This window comes from Leptonychotes weddellii, chromosome 12 (genome assembly GCF_054177405.1).
Source record: "Leptonychotes weddellii isolate Sample4059 chromosome 12, ASM5417740v2, whole genome shotgun sequence".
In the NCBI taxonomy this organism is placed as follows: Eukaryota; Metazoa; Chordata; class Mammalia; order Carnivora; family Phocidae; genus Leptonychotes; species Leptonychotes weddellii.
The window spans coordinates 10,010,588-10,026,948 of NC_138380.1; the positions used below are offsets into that span (position 1 = coordinate 10,010,588).

Below are 16,361 nucleotides of genomic sequence, written 5' to 3' on the forward strand. Positions count from 1 at the left end.
TTGGTACTGGTTGAGACCTGATTTGTGACCTAGGATGTGATCTATTCTGGAGAATGTTCCATGGGCACTAGAGAAGAATGTGTATTCTGTTGCTTTGGGAATGAATGTTCTGAATATATCTGTGAAGTCCATTTGGTCCAGTGTGTCATTTAAAGTCTTTCTTTCCTTGTTGATCTTTTGCTTAGATGATCTGTCCATTTCAGTGAGGGGGGTGTTAAAATCTCCCACTATTACTGTATTGTTGTCAATGTGTTTCTTTGCTTTTGTTATTAATTGGCCCTTATAAGTGGCTGCTCCCATGTTAGGGGCATAGATATTTACAATTGTTAGATCTTCTTGTTGGATAGACCCTTTAAGTATGATGTAGTGTCCTTCCTCACCTCTTATTATAGTCTTTGGTTTAAAATCTAATTTGTCTGATATAAGGATTGCCACCCCAGCTTTCTTTTGGTGTCCATTAGCATGGTAAATGGTTTTCCCCCTCTCACTTTCAATCTGGGGTTGTCTTTGGGTCTAAAATGAGTCTCTTGCAGACAGCATATCGACGGGTCTTGTTTTTTTATTCAATCCAATAGCCTGTGTCTTTTGATTGGGGCATTTAGCCCATTTACATTCAGGGTAACTACTGAAAGGTTTGAATTTAGTGCCATTGTATTGCCTGTAAGGTTACTATTAAAAATAAAATCTTTAAAAAAAATTTTTTTTAAATAAATGAGAAGTGACTTTTCTATGTTCTTGAGTATTTCAATCCATAAAAAAGATATATTCTTCCATTTATTTACTATCTGTTATTTTTTTTCTATGTAACAGTGTTGCATATCTCTGATTAGATTTATGCCCAGTATGAAGTTTTGAAAGCTACTTTAATTAGTATCTTTTAAATTATGTAAAAGTATAATTGGCTTTTATATATTAAATATGTATACATGAAATTACTTTATGAATGGTGCCATTTCTTCATTATATATTTTGTAGAATTCAATGGTGAAACCACTTGGCCCAAGTGGTTTGGTGGAAAATTCTTAAATATGGTTTTAAAGTTTTTAGTACATAGGACTATTCTTTTTATTCATGTGTCCATTTGGGTAAGTTTATTTTTCCTAGGAATTTGTGTATTTCATCTAAATATTTATTTCTAAAATTTACTAGCCAACCCATATATGTTAACTAACTAGAATTTAAATAAAAACTTGAAATAAAAAAATACAATAAAATAGGGGCACCTGGATGGCCCAGTCAGTTAAGTGTCCAACTCTTGATTTTGGCTCAGGTCATGATATGCTAGTGAGATGGAGCCCCAGGTTGGGCTCCATACTCAGCACAGATTCTGCTTGAGATTCTCTCTTCCTCTCCCTCTGTCCCTCCCTCTGCTTATGCACACGTGTGCACACACTCTCTCAAATAACTACTTTTTAAAAAACAAATAAAATAAAATTTACAGCCTAAGTTTCTTAATATCTTCTTACATATTTTTAATGTATAGAGAATCTGTAATGTCTCTTTTTCTTTCCTGACATTATTTATTCTTTCATATCTCTCTCTTTTTTTATTAGTCTTGGTGATAAGTTGTGTTTGCTATAAAGTATTTTTAATATCATTTGGGTTTAGGGAAAGCAAGAAAGAAGAGGGCAGTCCCATCCCTTGGAAAACATCATTTAATAGATAATAGGTAAAAGAAAAATATTTCCTCCTTTATGAAGATAAATCTTAAGGGTATAAAAGAAATTAAACATCATTAAAAATTATCCCAAAATAGGGGCGCCTGGGTGGCTCAGTTGGTTAAGCGTCTGCCTTCAGCTCAGGTCATGATTCCAGGGTTGTGGGATCAAGCCCTGCGTTGGGCTCCCTGCTCAGCAGGACCCTGCTTCTCCCTCTCCTCCCCATTCATGCTCTCTTCTATTTCTGTCTCTCTCTCTCTCAAATAAATAAAATCTTTAAAAAAATTATCCCAAAATATATATGAAGAGAGTAAGAGAATATATAGCTCCTCTGAGCTATTTTTGGTATAGGACAGAAAATTATTAGGACACTAAAAGAACCATAGCTATTATATGAGGGCCATTTCTAAGAATTTTAAGAAATCTTACAAATAAGATCACTTACACTGAAGATAGGAAAATATTCTAAATTTCAAAACCAGAAAGAAATGCATGTGCTAAGAAAAAAATATATATCAAATTGACCTTACCTTCTTTATCAAGAGGAATTCTGGACTATTGAAAAGGATTTGACTTCAGCAATGTATTTTATGGGTTTACTGGAAATTCTATCAAATATTAAAAGGACATATACTTTCAAATTTGCACAAGACTTTCCAGAGAAAAGAAAAATAAGGGATCATGCTTTAACTCATTATACAAGGTTAGGATGGCCATCATACCAAATGTTGACTGGGAAAGTAAAGGAAAATTACACTTTGAGCAGACTCAAGAAAACAGATAGAAAATTCTCAAACAAAATAATAGCAAACTACATCTATAAATCTATAAAACTGCATCATAACAAAGTCAGTTTTATTCAAGAAGGGAAGGTTGGTTTCATATAAGAAAACAATTGATGTTATTAACTTCATTAATAAATTAAGAGAAGAAAAACATCATATGATCATATTGGTGGATATAGAAAATAATTTTAAATGTAACATCAACTCATGGTTTTAAAAAAGAGAACTTACTAATCTGATAAAATGCATATAGAGTAAACATACTTATTGTGATTATTTTGAAAGTATTCCTTGTAAGTTCAGAAACAAAATAATAATGCTACTTATACTCATCTCTATTTAACATTATACTGGTGGCCCTAACCAATGCAAGAAGACAGTGGGAAAAATATAATACTATGAGGATTGAAAAGAAGTAACAATTCTATTATTTTATTTGCAGATTATATAATTTTCTATGAAAAACATCCAAAAGAATCTATAAATAAATTATTACAATTAATAATTAGGCAGTTTTTAGATTAAATAAATCAATATCAAAAGTCATTGTGAATTTAGTTTCCAGTGATAAGGGAATAACAGGGATGGTATTTTTTCTCTTACCTTGAACAACTAGAGAACTGAACAAAACATATGAAGCAATGGTTTTCATACATTGGACAACAGGTAGTGCAAGACAGGGATGCCCAAGAGGAGAGAACAAGTAAGGTGAGCTACAGGTACCTCTGCTCACTGCCTAGAGAGTTTGCAGGCCACAGGGTGATGAGAGGGAACCAAAGCATAGCTTGTGGTCATCCTAAATTGAAAAGACAGTTCATACTTTGGGACAGAGTACTAAAGAGGAGAAAGCTGCAAAGAGAGAGAACTTGTGTGATCTGAAAATTGGTATCCTTAAATATTTTGCTGGTTATTGATCTTTGTGTGAATGTGAGAAACCTACAAGGGCCAAGGAAGGAACCACCAGAAAGAAGTAAACAGAACGATCTCTAGAGGTGACACAAAGCCCAGGAAAGGACTCACTAGCCAAATGGAAAGATGTCTAACACATAAGACATTGAGTAGAGTCTTCAGAAAAATATAATCTCGGTAATGGTACAAACTTCACTTCAGCCTGCTCTGGAGCCAACCTAACAACACTTAAAAGAAAGCCTCAAAAGATCAAACAAATTCTCAGCAACTGAACTGCTTCCCAGGACAAAGTGCAGAAATACTTAAAGGAAAGCAAAACAACTTAAAGCCCCCAAAACATAAAACTCACTATGTTTGTAATTCATAAAAATAATTCCAGACATCCAAAGAGGCAGGAGAGCTTCCAGATCATAGCACAAGAAAGGGAACCCAAACAAATCATAATGAGGAGAAAAATCAGTCAAAGAGTCCCAAAAGGAAAAGGAGAAGATGAGGTATGGGGAAAGACATAACGAATATTTTTAAAATATTAACCTCAAACTTCCAAATATGATGAAAAGAATGAATCTACATATTCAAGTGACTTAACAAACCCCAGTTATTTAAAAAAATACTAAAGTACTACATCTAATAAAGCAACAATAAAAAGAAAATTATTAAAGCAATTGTAGAAAAAATTATGCATTACATACAGAGAAAAAAAGATAAGATTAACAGAAGAACTGGAAGAAAACAAATGCCAACCAAGAATTCTATGCCAGTGAAAATAAACAAAAAAAGAAGAAAAAAATTTAAAAAAAATGAAAGATAAAGATGTATTCGTCATGCAAATGATAAAAGTATTTATAGTCAGTAGACAAAAGCATTTCAAGCAAAGTTAAGGACATAAACCTAAGAAAAATAATAATAAAGATAATTAAAAATCAATAGAAAACAAAAATAATAGAGAAAATCAAAGAAAACAAAAGCTAAAAAAAAAGGAAACAAGCTGATTTTTTTTTGGAAAAATATCAATAAAATTGATAAACTTCTATCCAGACTGCTCAAGAAAGAAAGAAGATACAAATTATCAATATAAAAAATGAAATTGGTGACATCACTACTGATCTTAAACACATCAAAAGAACAAAAACAATTTAAACCTCCCCACAAATAAAACAATAGGCCAATGGCTTCATTGGTGAACTGTACCAAACTTTTAAGGAAGAAATATTCTAGAAAATTGAAACAGAAGTAACTTTCCCCAATTAATTATCTAAGCATTACACTGATAACAAAACAAGACAAAAACATCACAAATTAAAAAACTATAGATCAAAATCACTCATGATCATGGATACAAAAATATTTTTTAAAATATTAGTAAAATGTATCCAGCTATATAAAAAAAAATAAATAGAAGTCTCTTGAGAAAGATGGCAGCAGAGTAGGAGGATCCTAGGCTTGCCCCATCCCATGAATATAACTAGATCACTATCAAATCATTCTAAATACCTGAGAAATCCACCTGAGACTGGCAAAACAAACTACAGCTAAAGGGAGAGAAGAGGCCACATGGAAGAAGGTAGGAAGTGTGGAGACAGGGCTTAGAAGAGAAACAGATTACAGCTGCTGCAGAGGGGAGGGAGCCATGGACTCAGAGAAGAGAGAGGGAGGGAGAGAGAGAGACAGAGAGACAGAGAGACACACACACACACACACACACACACACACAGAGAAGGACACAGGGGAAAGCACAAGAACACTTCCCCATAGCTATTGGCTTTGAAAACAAGAGGAGCTGAATTTCATGAGTTCTTACAAACAGTGGGGCTTAAAGCCTGGAGTTTTAGATGTCTGCAGGCTTGGCTGGGATAAAGCCCTGAGGGCATTGTACTGTTTATGGAGAGAAGGCAGGCAAACAACCTGGAGGCAGACAGCATGGAAGCAGTGATCTAAACAGTACCTGGGGCACACAGTGTGGAGATTATCTGCCCTTCTAGAAGCATGCCCCAGAGGGGCAGCATTCACAGAGAGACCTCTCTAAGAACAAAGGAGCTGGCTGGTGCCATTTCCCTCTACCACCCCTCAGCATAAACACAGAGCCATATGCAGGAAGCAGTGCTTCCTAACTTGCTTACACTAAGCCCCACCCCGCTGCAGTCTGGTGGAACCGCCCTTCTCAGTTATACTTGCCTCAGTCCCAGCTTGGGGGGCCCTTCCTCCAGAAGACCAGCACAAACCCTGCCCACACCACATCTCCCAACCAGAGAGCTTTTCAGGGCCTCAGTTACAGGGGAGGTAGTGATGAGTCTCATTTCACAAGCAGAACACAGCACACCTAGTTAAAACTCACCACATTCAGGCCAGGGACCAAACATTACCCACAGCAGGAAAGGAGAGCTTCTGAAGACAATGGGCCTAAAGGATAGAGCAGCCAGAACACAACAGCAGAACACATGCAGCACACACAGGAGATACTCCCTGAAGCCTCAGGCCCTGGGCACTACATCACCTCTTCTTCATAAGGCCATTACTTTCAGGAACAGGAGAAATAACTGGAGAAATAGGCAGAGACTTAGACAAAACGACAAGACAGAGGAATTTATCCCAAATGAAAGAACAAGATAAGGCCACAGACAGAGATCTAAGCAAAACAGATGTAAGTGCCTGATGGAGAATTTAAAGTAATGACCATAAGGATACTCACTGGACTTGAGAAAAGAATGGAAGATATCAGTGAGACCCTTACCACAGAGATAAGAGTTATAAAATCAATCAGAGATGAAGAGTACAATAAACGAGATTAGAAATACAATTGATGCAATGAACAGCAGGATGGAAGAAGCAGAGGAATGAATTAATGACCTAGAAGACAATATAATGGAAAGCAATGAAGCTGAACAAAAGAGAAAGAATTATGCAAAACAAGATTATACTTAGGGAATTAAGTGACTCCATCAAATGTAATAACATTTATATTATAGGAGTCTCAGAAAAAGAAGAGAGAGAAAAAGGGGCAGAAAATTTATTTGAATAAATAATACCTGAAAACTTCCCTAATGTGGGGAAGGAAAGAGACATCCATGAGGCACAAAGAACTTCCATTAAAATCAACAAAAGCAGGCCTATACCAAGACATATTGTAATTAAATTTGCAAAATATAGTGATAAAGAAAAAATCTTAAAAGGAGCAAGACAAAAGAAGTCATTAATTTACAAGGAGAAAATCCATGAGGATAGCTAGAGATTTTTCCACAGAAACTTGGCAAGACAGTAGAGTGGCATGATATATTCAAAGAGCTGAATGGGAAAAATCTGCAGCCAAGAATACTCTATCTGGCAAGGCTGTCATTCAGACTAGAAAGAGAGATAAAGAGTTTCTCAAACAAAAACGAAAGGAGTTCATAACCACTAAATGATCCCTGCAAAAAATATTAAAGGGGAGGGGCACCTGGGTGGCATCTGACTCTTGTTTTCAGCTCAGCTAATGATCTCAGGGTTGTGAGATCAAGCCCTATGTTGGGCTGTGCCCTGAGTATGGAGCCTGCTTAAGAGTCTCTCTCTTTCTCTCCCTCTGCCCCTGACACCCTGCTCATGCTCTCTCTTTAGAGAGAGAGAGAGAGAAATAAAAAGAAAAGAAAAGAAAGAAGAAAGGGAGAGAGGGAGGGAGGGAGGAAGGTTGGTTAAAGGGGAGTCTTTGAGTGGAAAGGAGAAACCAAAAGTAACAGTGTAAAAGTAGGAAACACAAAAGCAGTAAAAATGAATATTTCTTTTAAAAATCAGTCAAGGACCTCACACACACAAAAAGGATATAAAATATCATGACATACACAGAATATGGGGAGGAGAGGAGAAAAGAATGGGTTCAAACTTAAATGACCATCCACTTAATATAGGCAGATATTTGCAGAAGAGATTATATACAAACCTAATGGCAACCATATATACAAACCTAATGGCAACCACATATCAAACACTAATAAACATGCAAAGAATAAAGAGGAAGAAATCCAAATACATCACTAAAGAAAATAGGCAAAATATGAAAGAGAGAAATATAAGAAAGGATCAGAGAAAATCTCCAGAAACAACCACAAAATAATCAATAAAATGGCAACAAATACATATCTATCAATGATTACTTTGAATGTAAAAGGACTAAATGCTCCAGTCAAAAGACATAGGGTATCAAAATGGATAAAAAACAAGACCCATCTCTAAGAATTTACTGAAGAAAAATTAAAAGCATGTGTCCACAAAGAGACCTTTACATATATCAGTTTAATTCATAATTGCCAAAATCTGGAAATAACACAAATATCTATCAACTGGTGAATGAATAAACAGATTATGGTACATCTGCATAATGGGACACCACTTGGCAATAAAAAGAAATCAGGGGCACCTGGGTGGCTTAGTCAGTTGAGCATCCAACTCTTGATTTTGGCTCAGGTCATGATAATCAGGGTCATGAGATTGAGCCCCATCTCAGGCTCTGCACTCAGCTCGGAGTCTGCTTGAGATTCTCTCTCTCCCACTTCCCCTACCCCTGTTGGGACACGCTCACTCTTTCTCTCTCTCTCAAATAAATGAATAAAATCTTTAAATAAAAAAAAAATTCTGCTATATACAGCAGTATGCATGAGTCTTGATGGTATTATTACAAGTGAAAGAAGACAGGCACAAAAGGCTTCATCAATGTGATTCCATTTAACATACTGGAAAAAGCAAAATTGTAAGCATAGAAATGAAATAAGCAGTTTCCTGGGGCTGAGGTAAGAAGAGGGCATTGACCACAAACTAGAAAAAGGAAACTTTTAGAAATATTCTATATCTTGTTTATGGGGGTTATAAACATTTGACAAAAATTATGTAATTATATACTTTAAAATAATGAATTTTGCTGCATGTAAAATATACATCAATAAATATGATTTTAAGAAAGAAAAATGATAAATGACAAATAAAATAATAGTAGAATGGAAAAAGGATATAAACACAAACTCAGTAGACATTCAAACACAATAAGCAAAACTATGAATATATTGATGCCAATAAATTTGAAAACTTAAATCAAAGGACAAATTTCTGTTAAAATATAACTTACCAAAAGCTGATGGAATATAAAATAACCTGAAAAAAATCCTAAAGCCTTAGAGAAGTAAAATCCATATTAAAAGTATTCCCTGAAAGATAAGCTATGTTGGTGTGTTCCATCAAACTTCCATGAAACAGAGTCATTTCAATCGTACTGCACCCTGGTGCTAAAGTGTGCATTACACAAACATAGAGACGTGAGGTAGTAAGAAAATATAATCAAACCCATGTTTGGCTTGGCGATGGATGTGCTGACCTGGGACTTTTTATCCTGAAGGGATGCCTTTTTCTACTTAGAACAAAGACCATGTTGTCTTGTGAACTTGTAAGCCCTGTTATCAACCTTCTACCAACAGTAGAAAGTCGGGTCACATGACATCTACATTTATTCCACGTCTACAACACATAAGTTTATGACAATCTATCAAATTATCATCTTTGCACAAACTGGCTCTTCTTCCTAATTTCTATACACATGTACCTTTCAATCATGCCCTTTCCTTTAAAAAAACATAAGAAAAATCAAGAAGTGTAGGGGACTTGTTCAGTCACACTGTCTCCTTCCTCTTAAGTGTTTTATGGATCTCTAAGTGCTCACAGATTATCACAAATCTGACTTTCACTTGACCTCTGGTAATAGTACTTAGCATTTAGTAAGCGCACATAGAGAGTTCTTATATAGTACTAATAAAATACCTAAATAATAGATAGTGCTTAGTACTAATGATAGCTGTTAGCAGAAGTGCATCTCTGTAAAATTGCCTGTGATGGAAATTTATTTTAAAGACTTTTTCTTACCTATAAGACCTTTCTTATCTTTAAGAGACCTTTCTTATCTTATAATTAGCCTCAGTAATTTTACAGAAAATAAAATACCAATCAAATTAAATTCTTTATAGCCTTTCCAAATTCTCTCCTGATATAGGTTTCCTCATATTTTGAGTGGGAATAATAATGCCAGCTCTCCTGACCTTAGTGGATAAAATATAAAGGAATGGGGCTATCACTGTCATAGCCATAATCTTTGTTGAATATGAGAATGTTATGGGCTGAATTGGGTCCCTTCCTAATTCATATGTTGAAATCTTAATTCCCAAAACCTCAGAATGTGACTATATTTGGAAGCAGGGTCTTTGAAGAAGTCATTAACTTAAAATAAGATCATTAAGGTGGGCCCTAATCCAATATGACTGGTGTCCTTATAAGAAAAGATTAAGAAACAGACATGCAGGGAGGGAAGACCATGTGAAGACACAGGGAAAAGAAACCCACCTGCAGAAAGGACAGAAGCCTCAGAAGAAACCAACCCTGCCAACACCTTGATCTCAGACTTCTAGAATCCAGAATTGCAAGAAAGTATATTTTGTTGTTTAAGCCACCCAGTTTGTGGTACTCTGTAATTTCAGTCCTTACAGGGAATTAATAAAAAAAATAGAATGAGATGATAGTCCCAAAAACACTTCAAAAATTAAAACTCTAACATAGAGTAATATTGCCCAAATTAACAGTAACAAAAATAATGCTGATACCCATATCTATATGCACTGATTTTTCTTTTAAAAGTTGTTTTCTGTACAAAAGTTTAGAGAGATGGAACACCTTTCTCCTAATCATGCAGGGATTTTTAGGGATTTAGATCTAGTCAGCTCCAGAATCACCATTCTTTCTTGAATCATAGGTTTTGTAGAACACATTATTTTAAAAATAATATTTTTATTTTTTGTAATGACTGTTAATAACGGAAGCATTATATTTAAAATGCCTACCTTTATTAAAAACTCCCAAGTAACAACACGGTATCTTTGCCCACTACTACATAAAATTCTCTGTTGTATCACAATAAAATCAAGTCAAATTTTTGTTTTTAAATATTCTTTATTACAGTTACAGCTTCTGATTCTTAAGAAAATCAAAGCCAAACAGAATTTGTTTCTCAAAAAGTAACGGTGAACTTTTTAGGGTAAACTTATCTGATATATTAATCTTCTGCAGGAAATAGGAGTCCCACAAATTCACAGAATAACATAGCTTTATGGAAGTGATTCCCTCCTAGTCCAGTTTCCTCACCTTTCAGATAAGGTAAAAAAAAATCTCTGGAAAGCGGTGGCCTAGGAAGCCCTGGAAGGTAGAGGTTCTCCTGTGAGACCTCTATCTTCTCACCACAAAAAATAATAAAATATTTTAGAAGCAGTGTGGGACAATGGTTCAGAGCACAACCCTAGAGCCAAATAACCTGAGTTCCAACAGAGAAAAGTGAAAGAGTCTTGATAACTATTTTGAGTTTATAGACGTTTCCTCATGATACTTGTCACAATAAGAAAAATGACTCCAGAATCCAAACACAAATTTAGTTTTAGTAGGCTTTAAAAACCAAGAAAAGTCTTCTGTTTCTAGCCAAGACAGAGAAACTGGGACTGGATTTACCCTCCCACCTGAACAACTACAGATCAGGACAAAATATACAAAACAACAATTTTCATTGGATATCAGGCAATGAAGCACAGTGATCCCTGAAATATGAGAAAGAAATACCATTTTAATGCTAATTAAAAGAAACCTGGAGTTTCGATGTTAATATCAGTCAAAGTAGATTTCAGAGCAAAGAATAGTACCAGGGACAAGGAAAGGCATTTCCTAATGATAATGGGTTCAATTAATGGAGAATACAGAAAAAGTATAAATATTTAGATGCTTAGCAACAGAGCTTCAAAACAGCAAAAACTGATAGAAATGCAAGAAGAAATAGACAACTCCACAATTATAGTAAGAAACTTCAATACTTGTCTCTTAATAACTGATAAAACAAGCATAAGGAAGGGAATAGTAAGGAATCAGTAAGGAAAGAGAAAACTTGAACATTATCAAACTCAACGTGATTGACATTTATAGAATAATCAATAACAGAAAATACATTTTTTCAAGAGTACGTGGAACATTTATCAAAACAGAGTATATGATAAGATAAAACAAGTTTCTATAAGTCAAAATGATTCAAGTCAACAAAATATGTTAATGCCTGGTCAAAATGCCTCCTAACTCTGACAGAGAGCTTAGTTGAGTGAGGGAAGACCACATGATTCAGGCTAAGCCAATTCAAACCCATCTCTGTGGCTGGCCGACAAGTTAAGATTTTGTTTCTCATGTCATAATGTATACCTGGGACCTCCAAGTTACTTTTTCCACCTCATGGAGGAAATCTATGAACCATAAAATAGAATAAGGCCCACAGAAAGAAGCAAAGCTGAGAGATAGGAGAAAACAAAAAGATAGACATACCTCAAAAAACTTTGGATTCTAGATTCACTATTCAGATACCAGTTCATTACACTTAGTTGTTAATTTTGCATATATCAGTTTGTTTTGGATTTTATTACTTGGAACTGTAACCATCCTAGCTATAATAGTAACATTATGGTTCTGGGGCTTTTTCACATCTTCAGCTAAACATTGATCCACAAACAGCTGATATCCCAAGAGGGGTGTCCTTGTTGAAATTTATGACGCCTTTGGAATCAGACAAGTCACATCTGTACTGAATCCAGGCTCTAAGTGTAGATTGCTAGTTGTCTACACTCACACAAGTTATGTATATGTGAATCCCAACCTCTTCCTCTGTACTATGTGGATACTAATATCCATATTTTGAGGAGAGGTGTCAACACAAACTTACGAGACTTAAAAGGCCTCTAAAACTTATAATTTGTAAATGCAGCGCAGGTGCTAGCTAAGATTGCTCTATTCCTTCAAATTTTTATGAATCTGACTTACTAAATCCTATATTACATACTTATGGGAATTCTAACACTCCCTATAAAACTTCCTAGATATTTGGGATCCCCAAAAGTGAATAAACGTGTGTGAAACAGTGCTATCATATAACAGAACCCCACAAAACATAGCAATATATATATAATATATATCTATGGAATAGCTGACCAGGTGTTTAGGCTGCTCAGAAGAGCCTGATGAAGCATCACAGCACTGTCATCAGGCACATGGCCGGGAACATAACAGACTCTCCAGCGACTCAGGTGCTAAGGCAGGAGGAACTCACTCAGCAACATCCTATTGTCCATACCCATGAGGTTATAAAAGTCCAAAATAGGTGGAGGAACCAATTGGGCAGAAGATTTTGCTTAGAGTACGCAAGGTCTAGGAATGCAAACTAAAATAGGCAAATACAGATGAGGCAATCTTCAAGTCCAAAGTTAATTAACCCTAGACTATTTGTCTTCTGTCCTTTGTGCTTATGACTCACTTACGAATATTTGTGCCCAAACAAGAAATAGTTCTCTACAGATAGAGCAGCGTTTCTCAATCTTTTATTCACTATTGTTCACCTAAGGAAGGAAAGTTTTTAGATATCTTTTTCTTAACCACTCACCCCATGAGGTTTTAACACCACAGATATAGTGTATATCTGTTTCTGTACCATGGCCCTTTGAAGGACCATAAATCATTACAATAATTAAGATATTTTTATTCCCTCTACAAGGACCAATTTTTACCCCCTTGGGGATAATATTCCTCCCATTAAGAATGCATGAGACAGAACTAGATCTTTGTTGCCAAAAATCAGAGGTCTGTTTTCTAAACACTTTTTTGGTATCTACTCTTATGTCAGACTCTTTACATTGCTTTGGGTGGGCTAGCTAATAGAGCTAAAACATTTTTAGGGGGTCAGGGAGGACAAGGGGTGGGGGGGAAATGGGAAAGATGCTCTATTAGAAAAAAACAATGACAGCTAACAGTTATCAAGTGCTTTTTGTGTGTCAGACATTGTACTCAGTGCTTTACAAATATTTCATTCCATCCTCTCAGACTTCTCATCAGGGGTTTTTTTATTATTCATGCTGTAGAAAATAAAGCTGAGCCTTATTTAAGTTTTGTAACTTGTCCAGGATTGCACTTATTGTTTAATATGCTGTTGCACTTTGATGAGGAAGATATAGAAGGCTCAAAGGCGTCAGGGAGTAATGTGCATACAAGTGATAAAAGAAATGTTCTAGAAGATGAGAGAAAATGATATTGAAGATCAGATTTCACAGAGAGCAGCCTAACCCAATGATGGAGCAGAAGGGACAACCAAACCATATGGACACTGACTTGGTAGTGTGCACCTATATTTAATAGGGGCAGGTTTAGATCTTAAAATACTGGATTTTAATGGAATGGGGGAACACCTGATGGTCCCATTTATCAGGATAACGGACAGTAGAATGAAAGCTTCAGCTTGAATATAAGAGAATGTGCTCACTACAGACCTGCCACTGTTGTTAAATACTTCAAGGACTAAGAAATAATACAAATCATCCAGTTACTATTCAGCAGATATCTAAGATGGTGCTCAGTGCCTGATTCATCTCCTCCATTCACCCATTAGTGTGGAGTCCTTAGATCTTGGGTAACTGAACCTAAATGACTATGAGAAATGAGATGCTTTATGAAATGGAAACTGAAATGAGAATTACTTGATCTTCTCTCAGAAACCTCCTCCTATATGACCCTCATTCCACATCCAGAAAAAAAAAAAAAAAATCCCCTCTCTCTTTGAATTTCCGGAGCTCTTTCTGTGCATACCTTGTGTTATAATTTTACATTTTTATACAGTTCTTCTATAATACTATAGAAAACTGCAGCCCAGAGGCCAAATTTGGACTGCTGCCTGTTTTTGTATGTCCCACAAGAAAAAGATGTGTTTTACATTTTAAATGGTTGAAAAAAATCAAAGAAGAAGAATATTTTAATAACATAAAATTCAAATTTCAGTGTTCATAAATGGGGATTTATTTGTACTAGCCCCACTCATTCTTTTATGTGTTGTCTATGGCTTTTAGTGCTGCAATGGCAGAGTAGCTGTGAAGGACTGTATGGCCCCAAAAGCCTAAAGCATTTGTAATCCGGCCAGTTACAGAAAGTTTCCCAACCCCTGCCCTAGAAGACTAAAAATTTCCAGAGGCAGTGGCCATATCTAAAGACAACTTTGGTACCCCACGATGCCTATAGCAGTGTCTTTAACAAAGCTGATGCCCACAAAATGATCATCTGTGACTTTATTTTAGAAAAGGCTAAGAATAAAGTTGTTCATATGAGAGGGAAAATTTGACCACTATGGCCTTGTAATTGATACTGCATGAAATGCTGAACAGTGGCATCCATAGCTAATGCGTCACATTATCCTAGACCCCAAATGGGCTTTTAACCTTCACCATTCCCACTCCTGCCTTTCCTCCTCTGCTCTCTCAGCAGTGGGCACCTCCTATTGTTTCACAGGGAAAACAGGTGCCAATGGAAGCCCTTCAACTCCTGATCACTAACTCCCAAATACAAATCAACCAAATGAGAATTAACAGACTCAATGGAGAAACAAAGGGACAGAAAGAGGGCATCATTCTGAGGTTCTCAAAAAAAGTGAGAAGACCTACGATTATTATTAATAGTATATTATATATATATAACTGTTATAATAATAAAAAATTATTTCTCCTCCATCTCCTACATATGCCTTGTTTAATCATTTCTTCCCTCTTTTACCTTTTTTAGGTTTATTGTTAGAGGTGAGATACACTCACAGATGATACTAGCTTACTATATTTACAAAAGTTGAGTAGGGCCTCGTGGGTGTGTGTTGGGGTGGGGGGTATATAAGAAGGCTCATAATATGGAGACTTGTAAGTAACATCTGCACAGCAGACTGACCTATCTCGATAACCCAAACTCCACATCAAAGCTGCATTTATCTTTCATTGATCGCCTAAGAAAAGTGCTTTTCTTATACTGACTATATCTTTGATATCTTACACATTTATCTCATGGTTTATTTGCTTACTTTATTTCTAAAGTTTCAGAGAAAAAGTTTGTTGAATTTTCAGAATTTGAGAATTTTTGCCTTTGAATGGATGCCCACATATACACAATAAATTAGCAGTAACTGGATCTCAGATCTTCCTTAGCCAATAATGTCATTGTGTACAAACAATCCTTGGTTATAACCTCTTCAGGGTAAAACAAGAATTTTAGTTGATATTTCTCCACCTAATTATTTCCATTACTCAAGATAGTCTTTATATCACATGTAGTGAATGTAGCACAAATAAATATCTTCATCAGCCTTGATAGCAACATTCTTCTCAGAATAGTGACTCACACAGTTACCAAATATGGCTACATATACCACACATTTTAAGTGAGTCTTCAAATTAAAAATGATTTTGTTCCCAGTGGAAACATGATAACCTTTTACGAAGTGTGGATGAATAAAAAATTGTGTTCCAAGGTAAGATTCATGAATAGGTCCATAATTACAAACAATGTGACAAATAAAAAGAGTAAATGGTATTGCCTTCAATTACTATCAGGCCATATGAAAGAAAATTGAATAAGGGTGAGAAGTTCTTTTTTTTCTCTCTTTTTTAGAATTTATTATTTTTTATTTAAATTCAATTAATTAACATACAGTGTATTATTAGTTTCAGAGGTAGAGTTCAGTGATTCATCAGTCTTATATAATACTCAATGCTCATTACATCACATTCCCTACTTAAAGCCCATCACCCAGTTGCCCCATCAACCCATCCCCGTCCCCTCCAGCAACCCTCAGTTTGTTTCCTATGATTAAGAGTCTCTTATGGTTTGCCAAAAGTGAGAAGTTCTATTATAGCTGTTCAACTCCACTGACCATGCCGCTGTGATATAAAAATATATCCACACCCTATACCCCAACCCAACCTCCAGCCTCCTACCCAGCATCACATGTGTCGTCATCTCCTTCCTGGTTGCCAGGGCAATGCAGGTGATCCCTGCCATATCTGAGTTAAGTGGGAGAAAACACAGGCAAAGCTCCTTTCTCTAAGTGATGCTCAGGATTCATCAAGTTGCCAATTTTGATGTTAACCCAGATAATTGCCCTAGTAGTTTCTGCCAGGCCCCC

The 16,361-nt window shown here is 35.7% G+C and overlaps 1 protein-coding gene across 1 annotated transcript in view; it reads right to left on the reverse strand.

The window, feature by feature from the left end:
* The window catches only part of LOC102742548 (olfactory receptor-like protein OLF3), a 23,067-nt gene that overhangs the window by 5,503 nt on the left and 1,203 nt on the right, over positions 1-16,361 (reverse strand). The gene's annotated exons all lie outside the window — the stretch shown is intronic.